Below are 11,230 nucleotides of genomic sequence, written 5' to 3' on the forward strand. Positions count from 1 at the left end.
TCGATACTTCATTTGTTCACATGTTTTAACTAAAGTATGTACATTTAGACACTTAGATATGCAACGTACGCAGTTGTAAGGCGAAACAAGGAAAACCCACAATATAATCAACTTCTTCGAGGTCAAATTTCAGTTTGTTTGTAATCCTTAATTATTATTTCCTTGTTGTTACACAATATAAGCATGAATAATGATAAAATGGGACTGAAATGCTTCCATGGTTCAATCAAATATGAACCCTTACCCCTCTATAATGAACTTGTTCATCTTTCAATTTGGATAGTGCTATTAACTGTTCAAAGGGGTGCTTACCAAAAAGATATCGACTAAATGGCAAACAGTGTAGACCATGATCAGCCTGCACGGATCTTGGTCTGCACCGGTCGCAAAGGCAGAATCACTTGCCGCCAGCTGGCTAATGGTTAAAGTATTCCACTTTGAAACACTACCGTACCATTTCGTTTCTGTTTAGTTCGGAACAATTTCTCAACAAATGCCTGCATAATTACAGTTTTTGTAAGAGTGCAATAATTCATATATTAAATTGAATAATTATCATAACTGATGGATGATATTTATAATGAAATGTACGACCTTACCACAAACATTCACTATTTCATGTGAATGATTGTACATACATTTTGGACTCCGAAAAACTTAAATGTCACAAAAAATATATTGATTAACTCCTAACAGTGTCTCCAATTAAAACTTTCCCGACTGTGAAATATCTCAAAATGTTTTATTTTAACTAGAAGTACAATTCAAACATTTTCCAGCCCTATGAAAAATTTTGGCAGAAATCTCGAGCTAACAACATCAGGATCGCCAGTCACAACATACAAAGAGTATGTTGCTTAAGGAAAAAACAGCTCTCGTTTCGAACTGCCACGACTTAGTAAACTGTTATGTGATATGCGGCTTTAAAACATTGCTCAACTCTTTCATCAGCTTAGAATCCAACTCATTGACAACTTCGACAATGTTATATGAGATTTTGAAGCCTGTATTTTTATATTAATATACATGTTAGACATGTCACTATGAAAACGTTTTTCTTTAACCTTTAGCCTGTTGGCGGCAAGTAATTCTGCCTTTGCGATCCGTGCAGACCAAGATCAGCCTGCACATCCGTGCAGTCAGACCATGGTCTGCACTGTTCACTATTCAGTCAGTAAATTTTCAGTGAACACCCCTTTTAACAGTTAATGGTTCTGTCAAGATTCGAAGATACTGAAGATGTGGCTAAATATTACAATAAAAGTAGTCCCATGAGGTGTACTTATGCTGCCAAAGACATAAGTGAAGTTTGAAAGAGTGTTTGAGACACCTCTGCTTCCATGCAAAAATTTAACATGAAATTCTAAAGGAAACAATTTTGGCAAAATAACGTAACATGTTCTGTGAGGTCATCCCACAATGTCAAATACATTTATGAAGATGGAAAGTATAAGATCTAATAGTTTTAGACAAATCCGCTTGCTTGCAAAACTTTCGTTGTGCCGACACTGACGCGGACGTCGAAGGATGGCAACAATAGTTCTACTATTTGAAGTAATTGTCATTTAGATCTGTGCTAAAATGTTAAAAACTACTATGCAATCGCTTGATTTCGTCGGCATGAAACTTCGTGATTTGTGAAAAACGGCTGTTTTTGGGACATTAAATGATTAGTTTTGGGTGTAACGCCGTTTTTCAACAGCATTTCAATTTTGCGACAGTGGACAGGTAACCTAACCAGTGTTCCTGGTTCTGTACCAGTACAAACCTGTTCTCCGCAATTAACTGCCAACTTCCCCACATGAATCAGAGGTAGAGGTCGAATCTTTCCAGACACAATGTCTTTTATCAAATGGTCAGTAGTAAACATACGCCTCGCCTGAGAATGGAACTTACGATCCCGCGATTCGTAGATCAATGTATGGTGACTGATTTCTGTCATTTCGTGTTGGCGTTTTATGCTATCCTTATTGAGCTAAACGGGCTGGCGGACATAAAAAAAAAGGATCTTTTTTTAATAACCTGCCCGTTTGTAATGATTCAACTGCGAATTCCACAAACATTAGTCCTCTATGAAAATAAATGATTAAACAGTATACCTACTCGAAGATACATTTATACATAGTGCGTTTAGGTGTGAAATTAAATGTACTGCATAAACCTGCTTAGCTGTTAAACGTTCCATAGGAAGGGAGGTAACGGTGCAAATATCAGCTGTTCATTTTCATTCGATAACCTCCCTTCTATTAATACGTAAATCACAGAAATGCCCAATTTATTCTACGATTTTTTCCTTTTCTTTAGGATTTTCAGTGGGCGATGTCTTTGCCTATAGGTTGCCTTTCGATTGTCAGATCTGTCAGAGATGATATGCCATGAATTTTTTTATTTTGTTGTCCTTAAAAGTAAGTTATTCGACAATTATACATTTAGATTTGTTTATTTTACTGTGTTATGATAACTCATCAGAAAACAACAAAACATTGTGCAAATCAGTTCAAATAAATGTTATTTCCTTTTCTTTTTTCTTTTATTTAATTGGTTTTAGAAAATAAATTGAATTTCTAGTGCTGTATATTTCAGACATCAAAGTGATACTTCTTACTCAATTAGACTTTGTCTTTTTTCTTTTACACTTAGCGTCAGTACATTTTAAACAAAGAGTCATTACCTAAAACCTACAGTTAACCGATGACACGCATCTAAATAAAAATAATGACAATGGAAAATAACCATTGCAATTGTGTTTTGTAAATGTTTGCGAAATAGAAGTGTTCCTAGAGAGTAGAGATTACGACTTCTTTTGCAGTGCGGGTAAGCAGTGGTCTTGTGACAGTTTGACTACCAAACAACGGATCTGGAGAAATGGATAAGTTAAGCGTAGTTTCTTAATTTGAAAGAAAAGAACATAATTGAGCCGCACGATGAGAAAACCAACATAGTGGCTTTGCGACCAGCATGGATCCAGACCAGCCTGCGCCTCCGCGCAGTCTGGTCAGGATCCATGCTGTTCGCTAATGGTTTCTCTAATTGCAATAGGCTTTGAAAGCGAACAGCATGGATCCTGACCAGAATGCGCGGATGCAGGCTGGTCTGGATCCATGCTGGTCGCAAGCGCACTATGTTGGTTTTCTCAGGGTGCGGCTCATATTATTTGTATGTTCTTATCGTCGAAATGTGAGCGAGACGCTTCATATCAATCATTTTGTCTTTTAAATAAGTCTCAGATGTACTAGATAAAAAATAATGGAGGACCTTTTCAAATGAGCATTACTATGTGATTAATATCTCTCAGATAATAAACGAGTGACTTAATTGATATATACAGTTTGATTAATTTATAAAATATGAATTATTATTTAGACAGTGACAAATAATGACGATTGTTTCATTATGGCTCAATATGTCATAGAAACATAATTATAATGATAGTAATTATGTTAAACATTAAAGGCACTGACAACCAGATCGCACGACGACAACAATAAAAAAGAAATTTTTAGATATCAGGACATTATTCCTATATTTCTTAAAAAAGCTTTGAGGCTTACTTACTGACATACACTGACGAGATATGAAAACGCAACAAACATATGCCTGAATATATTTTTACAACAAAAAGCATCACCTTGAAATGTTCAAAACATACACATCTCGGTACTCTATACCCATTGTGTTTCAAATTTAATCAGCACAACAGACCGTAAAATTAACACAATGGGTATAGAGTATCGAGATGTGTATGTGTTGAACATTTCAAGGTGATGCTTTCTGTAGTAAAAAATATATTCAGGCATATGTTTGTTGCGTTTTCATATCTCGTCAGTATATTTCATGTTATGGAAACACATAAGAATTAGTTGTTTTTACTATTTTTTCCATTCAAAATGAAAAGCATTTGTAACGGGGTACCGGGGGTAAACTGCCTTTATTAGAAAGGTTTATAGTTAACGACAGTTAAGTACGTATTCCTCCATGGTGTATATGGCCTAAAGCGCAGTTGTCAAAATAACGGCCAAGACCAAGCAAAATTTTTATTGCCGCGGCTACCCGGGTTCAAGTCCGTCTCGAGCATGTTTTTTCTCTTTATTTGGCATTTCTGAAGATAGTTTAGAAACAAACAACTCATATTCTAATATTCATAATATGACCAAACTTCAATTTTAAAGAAAGCTCATTTTAGCAAAAATATCGAGGTCAGTGCCTTAAACCTATTTACCTTTCTTTTTAATATTGTAGCCTATATGGTGCTTTTATAGAATTAGATAAGTAATAGAACGTAGCCTACTAATGCTTACATCTTTATGAACCTTTTACTTGTGCTAATATGTTTAAGTAGATCTGTCACAGTTCAATGTATGACCAGCTTGTATAAATCTGTTAATGCATTTCATGTAGAGATAAAGAAAAGTTATAAACTATTATTATCGGCGCTCAACACGAAAGAGAGAAAGAGAGAGAGAGATTAATGTAAAGCTACCGTTTGATTCAACAAAACCGTAAAGTTTCCCCTATTTTCGTTATTTATTCAGCAAGACCCAGATATCAGATATACATTCTTCTAACTGTAGTTAAGGCCTAAAAACCTGTGTTTCGGGTAATCCGACCCTCCCTAACGACACTAGAGATTAAAAAGAAGAAGATATTTTTTAGCTACTCCTCAACATTATAAAATGTAGTCATATATTGTAGAAATATATTTAAATGTAGTTTCGAGTACCTGCCGCTGGGTTTGCTGTTGGAATATGCTTGTAAAACAAGCTCAACACTTTTGATACCGTTACCCTAAATATTGAATAATTTTAGGAATGAGGGCGTTAGTAGGAACTTTTCGAATTTCACTAGCTGAAGGTGCGAATGGAAAAATCTGGCTCGAGGGTAACTGTTTTGGCGGTAACAAAACTCTCCCGAGTTACCGCAAAACAGTTACCCGAGAGTCAGATATTTCCATCGGCACCTTCTGCTAGTGATAGATTCTTTTTCTTGCATGTCGTATTCTTTAATAAATCGAAGAAATGAAGTAAAACGAAAGCTCACTATTCTATTATAGTAACGTATGAATTTACGCATTCATTCATAAATTGCAGCACGTGGGTCATCTTACACCCCGGGTTGTAAGACGAGTTTTTCTAGCACCGGCAAAAACACGGGAAAATCATGTCTGGCCATGCAAGAAAGAAATATCTGGACCAGGACTAGATAGGTTTTTGTTGAAGACTGCCTTCCACTTAGAAGATCTGTGAGTCTCGTGGCGCCTGACAACATCTTGAAGTAAAAATGACTACTGCAACAGGTTGTCGGATATATACAAATATACATGCTGTTACATGTGAAGATTTCTATATAAATGCAACCTTTAAAATAAAATAAAAATCTTGAATGCCAGAGAAAGTGCAAAAATGACGTCTCAACAGCAAGACATTGTTTAAACTTCATCCTAGATAGGACCCAAGTGTTAGTTCGAATTTAGTAACAAGCAATGAAATCTGGGTTCGTTTGAATCGAAACAGTAAGTAACAAGATGTAAAGGCAACCATAGATCGTAACATCCATGTGTAATTTAAAGGCACTGCTCACCTGTACAAAAGCTATGCATGCACTTATTTTTCAAACGTAGTCAGTCAGAAACCGTTGCTATTCCAAGGGGTAGAAAGGTAACTTGGTGTATTATAAATATCTTAATTGCGTTCCGAAAACTTCATCATTTTGAAATATTGCCCTACTGACGGCTCTACTACATGGCAACAACCCTATCAACACTCAGCATTATTTTATGCACTGCAGTATGATAACATGTCATAGAGTTTGAAAAGTTGCATGTGCATAAGATAAATATATTTCATAGTAGCTGTTTTAAAAATGCTTCATGGACGAAAGTGTTGTTTATGATTAATTAAAAAGGCAGATATTTCAATTTACCTCCCAAACAAATACTGTCCAATCGTCGCTTGATTATCTCACAAGCATTGCAAAGTGTCCCAATTATTTTGAAGAACGTTATTCCGGAGAACGTGATACACGGATTTTTACCGGACACTTAAGGTACTCTTCTCTTTAAATCTACCCCCATGGATTATTTAGTTCAATATGACCATTGCTCTGAAGATGTGGGTTTCTTGTGAATTCTCTTGCTCAGATTTCAAGAGTTACCTTTTCCTTTTTTTGCAAAAGCATACTAGTTTGAATATTAATGACACTAGTGTTAAAATAAAGGATAGGGTCAACACGTCGTAGCTCTTTGATCAACTGAACATTAACATCATTCATAATATTTACAGCATGACAAGTATGTCATACAAACATGCTAATTTATCATATTAAATATTAACAAATATATACAGAAAAGATAATCAGTTATAACTACAGTTTATTATTCACGATGTGATTTAAACATCATGTTTTAAGTTTTGCAATGATAAGGTGTTTTAATGTGACGATAAGGGTGTAAATTTGAATCGCTCTTACGATTTTTCATCACGTGACTGTAGCAAGGCTTGTTATTGTTGTATATAGACCATATATGTTCAGAAGATAAAATCCGAGGTACGAGGTATTGACCCCCAGTGACGGTATTGGTTTCTCCGGGGCTCAGGTATATGATCTTAGGGGCCGACTTCTGGATGTGTGTGTATGTGTGTATGTGTGTGTGTGTGTGTGCGTGCATGCGTGTGTTTGTTGTGTGTGTGTCGTGTGCTTGTGTGTTTGTCTGTCTGTCTGTGCTGCTTGGTAGGAGTGTGTGAGGGTGCTAGCCATATACTCTAAACTTTGAAGGGATGCTCCGTACCATAGCTTATTTTTCATATCTTTAGCGTTTTCGGTGTGGTGTTGAAATGTATTTTGGAGAAGATACTGCCACTAACGCATCTGCATACCCAACTTTTTTCGATGTTGCTCATTGCAGACCTGGAGCGATCTTCTGCGCATATCCAGAAATGTTTATCAATCGGAGCGTACGGCAAAAATACGCAAATTATTGCATGTCCGCGTGCATTTAGTGTATGATATGTATGATATACTGACTAAACGTTATGGTAAGGATTACCATGGTTACAAAATATATACATGAAAGATACTTATCATTCAAATCGCTGGAATTCGGTATATACCAGAGTCTGTAATTTATCACAGGCGCTCCAGGTCTTTTAACTTTTTTATGCCGTAGCAGTAAGCGAAGATATCATTGGAAACTACGACTGTCGATCGGTTATATAAAGTCATTTATCACATTGTCGCGAGTAAAATATCTCTATAAACGTTTGTTGCATTACCAACTTAAGCACCTCAAATATTGTCCGAATTTACCGTTATTGAATGGAACGTGTATGTGTCATTGAAGATTACTTATTCATACTAAATTGATTGTACATTCTGTTTTATCACATTAATTAGTTCCAATTATGCTTTTTACTGGTAATTGTTCATGAGATGTTCAACAGCTAGATTTAATTGTTTTAAATGAAATTGTTGATGGCTAATAATTATTATGGACCTCTCATTTTCCCATTTCTATGTCGCACAGTGTGTGTTAAGGATGGCATTTCCTGCACGTGTGGGGGAGATGATACCCGTTCTGGTAGGCCTAAAACCTGTTACCAAGGCAAACATCGCTGCAGTAAAAGCTGGAGTCGAAAAGGATGCGCGATTGTCGGTGAAAGATATAGTCAGTTGTACAGGTATATCAGAAGGCAGTGTGCAAACAATTCTGAAAAACGTTTGGACCCGAGAAAGGAGCTCACTGAGGAGCAAAAGAAACAACGCCTTAAATGTGCCCAGGAACTTTTGAAAACATACAAAGGCTGTGATAGTCGCGTTATTTCTAACTTGCTAACAGTTGACGAAACCTTGATGCACATGTTTGAGTCACAGAGAAGGGCTGATAATAAGCAATGGAAGCGAAAAGATCAAATACGCAGTGTATTGCCAAGAGAACCATAAGTTCGAAAAAGATGTTGTACGCAATTTTCTTCAATTCTATTGGGCGAGTCGTTCAAGTGCCTTGTCCATCCGGCCATACAGTCACTGGACGATTCAACAAGACCTCTGTACTAAAGAAATTGAAAGAGTTTTACAAAAAGAAACGTCCAAGCAAAGGTTGGCCAGGAGTCTTCTTATTCACGACAACGCCTCCTCTCACAAGTGCGAGGTTGTTAAGTCTGTTTTGGCTTCTGAAAAGGTGGAAGTTGTAAACCATCCGCCTTATTCACCTGACCTGAGTCCCTGTGACTTTTTTTATTTCCAAGGCTTAAGAAAGTGCTTTCTGGAATGAAATATAAGTCCAGAAGTTCTCTTGGCAGCGCCATTTATCAGCGTCTCCAACAGATACCAAAAGAAAACTATTTATCTGCTTTTCGCGATTGGGTAAAAATTTTACAAAAATTTGTTTCGATAAAGGGTGAATACTTTGAAGGTTTGTTATAAAAATAATTCTGATAAAACGTAGCACTTAAGAAATCCGAACCCAATAACAGAACTTCTTGCAGGAGCCTCGTACGCTGCTTTCTAGCATAACAAGTGGTGAAGTTTTGGTATAAACACTCTAATGATCGAACATGCAGTGCACAGATTCCATTAATCTTCTGCTTCCTCGCAAAGTTTTGTCGATATTTTGACAAAATAATATTTGGTTAACGTTTTTGTATGTAACAAGGTATATTATTTAGCATCATAACAGGGAAAATTCTATGGCTACAACATTTCTTTAAGCAGAATATTTGGCCTATTGCTACTTGCTTATGCCATTGATTCATTCATTTAGGTTATTGTAATGACACTGCATTTGGAGTGTGAAGTTTTATTGCTCCATGATAATTCTAATATTTGCCCTTTTCTACCGAGATGTATTTAAACAGTTGTGAAATCATTTTCGTCAAATTTAGAACAGGTGTCAGTATATAATTAAACACGCAAATCATCAACTGTTTTCTAAAAAGTTCTATTTTGAAATGTAAGATGGGAGACAGCAAACTTAAGATTCGGCCCTATTATCTAAATAACTGCAATGCATAATTAAGAATGTAATATATTTTTGTACTTTCAGCCTCCTATCGTATGTTCAAGTACTTGGCACACAATGGACACAATGACGAATAGTGTTCACTATTGCTTTTCTTGGTCGTTTCTCTCCCACTGGTGTTTAAATCGGAAGCTTGCAGAAAGAAAATTATAAAAATGGAAGCATATCCAATAGGAAAGAAAATAACGCAATGTAAGCACGCAGTCCTTTTAAACCGCAGCCCTACAGCACTATTTGCATGTATGCGTACACTATTAAATGAAAATACATAGACATATAATAACGGGTAGGTAGCTTGGAAGAATGAAAACAAACGAACAGTTGGCCATCGTCTTGGAACTGTCATAAGCAGAAAAAACGATAAATATCAAACAGGGAATGCCACGTTCCAAATACGCAGCCTCCTCAAAACGAAACCTACAGCAGGCAGACACACTCACATACAAAGCAAACACACGAGGACAAAACAAACAAATAAAGGAACACAGTTGGGCACCGCCTTGGAACGGTCAGTTGCAAAAACACTACTGGGGAGCTTAAACCGGTTTATGGTGCGCACCCAACCTCACTCTTACCCCCAACATGTTCCAAAGTCACGGGACACTGTAAATAAAAGTAATCCCCGCCAGGTGAATCTTTATCACACGCAATGGAAACAAACGGCATGGCATGTAAAACACAAAAATGCTCCTGTATAATTATATAAAAAGCAAACCTTAAGAACCAAAATCCGTATGTACCCAAAGCCTTTGCAGAAGGCAGAGTATCAGGAGAAACATCCTTAATCCTTAAGGGCCAGACGAAACAGGCCGGAAGACAGAAATCGAAACAGTTCAGTCCAGGTGGGATTTAAGAACTGCTTACCGGTATCACAGAGTCCTCCCCCTCTTCCGTCAGACCAAGTCAAAGAGGGAAGCGTAGTGTCCAACTGTAAACACTAAACATGCGGTGTGTCTCAAAACAGTTGGGTCATAACCTCCTTTAATAAAACGTTTTATAATTTTACCAAATACAGTTGGAAAATTACCATGACCCAAAATCTTACGAAGTTTGTCAACCACATCCCCATGCAAATCGGGTTTTGAAATATCTTCTTACAGAAGTGTCTTCAAATTAGTACTGAATTTTAAAACCAAATCAGAATTACGATAGTAAAATTTAGCAAATTATTTACGCAATTTGTAATAACGGTAGCCTTGCTGAAGAATTTTATTTGTGACATATTGATTACGTTCATTGAAGTCCTCAACAAGACCACACGCTCTGGCAAACCGAATTAATTGAGAAATATATACCCCATAAGATGTAGCCCGAGGTACAACTCCATCCAAATGGGGGAAATTTACAGTACTAAAATTAAAATCGTCCCTCTTGTCATAAACGCTGGTATGTATTATATTGTCATAAAATGAATCAGCAGTATCCAATTTGTTAGTTTTATTTAACTGGAGCTCCTGGGGAAAAATAGTATCCACTATTTGAGCAATAAATGGATTATCCGTATCATCCAGATAGCGTGATGCATTATCAAATGCAGTAATAATGTCTGCCTGCCTATCTGGAGAAAGGCTCAACATAAAGTCTCTTTCGTAACAATATAAAAACAAATCTTCGACAAGGGGTGCACAGTTTGTCCCCATGGGAATACCAGTTACAAAATGTACTTGTCTGAAAACTGCATTCTCTGACGTAAATGTTGTTCAGTAGAAAGGAAATGGCTTTACAAACTTCGTCACAGGTCCACATTGTATAATGTTTAATAATGCAGCTAGTAAAGCTTTGTCGAAATTGCAAGCGAGGAATGTAGCTTTCCCCTGGCAAAAGTCTTTTGAATTAGGGCAGTTAGTTTGTCATTTGTTAAATTATGTGGTAAAGTGGTATACAAAGTAGAAAAATCGTATGTACTGACTGAAGATACATTGTAATTATTAATTTTAAACTTATCAATGATTTCGCCAGAATTTTTTATCGACCAAAATAAGTGTTTACCAGTTTTCGTATACTTTATGGCAGTATCTTTTCACGTGGGCTTTTACAGCAGTAAGACATGATGTTAATATCTTTGAAATATTTGTAGTGGTACAATAGCTTAAATTAGCGACGAAACGAGCTTTATATGGTTATATATCAATTTAGGAATTCAGTACATGGTTGGAAGTTTAATTTGTTGATCATGTATACGAACTTTTAAATCAGAAACTATTGTTCAGCAGAAGG

This window comes from Mercenaria mercenaria, chromosome 9 (genome assembly GCF_021730395.1).
Source record: "Mercenaria mercenaria strain notata chromosome 9, MADL_Memer_1, whole genome shotgun sequence".
Taxonomy (NCBI): Eukaryota; Metazoa; Mollusca; class Bivalvia; order Venerida; family Veneridae; genus Mercenaria; species Mercenaria mercenaria.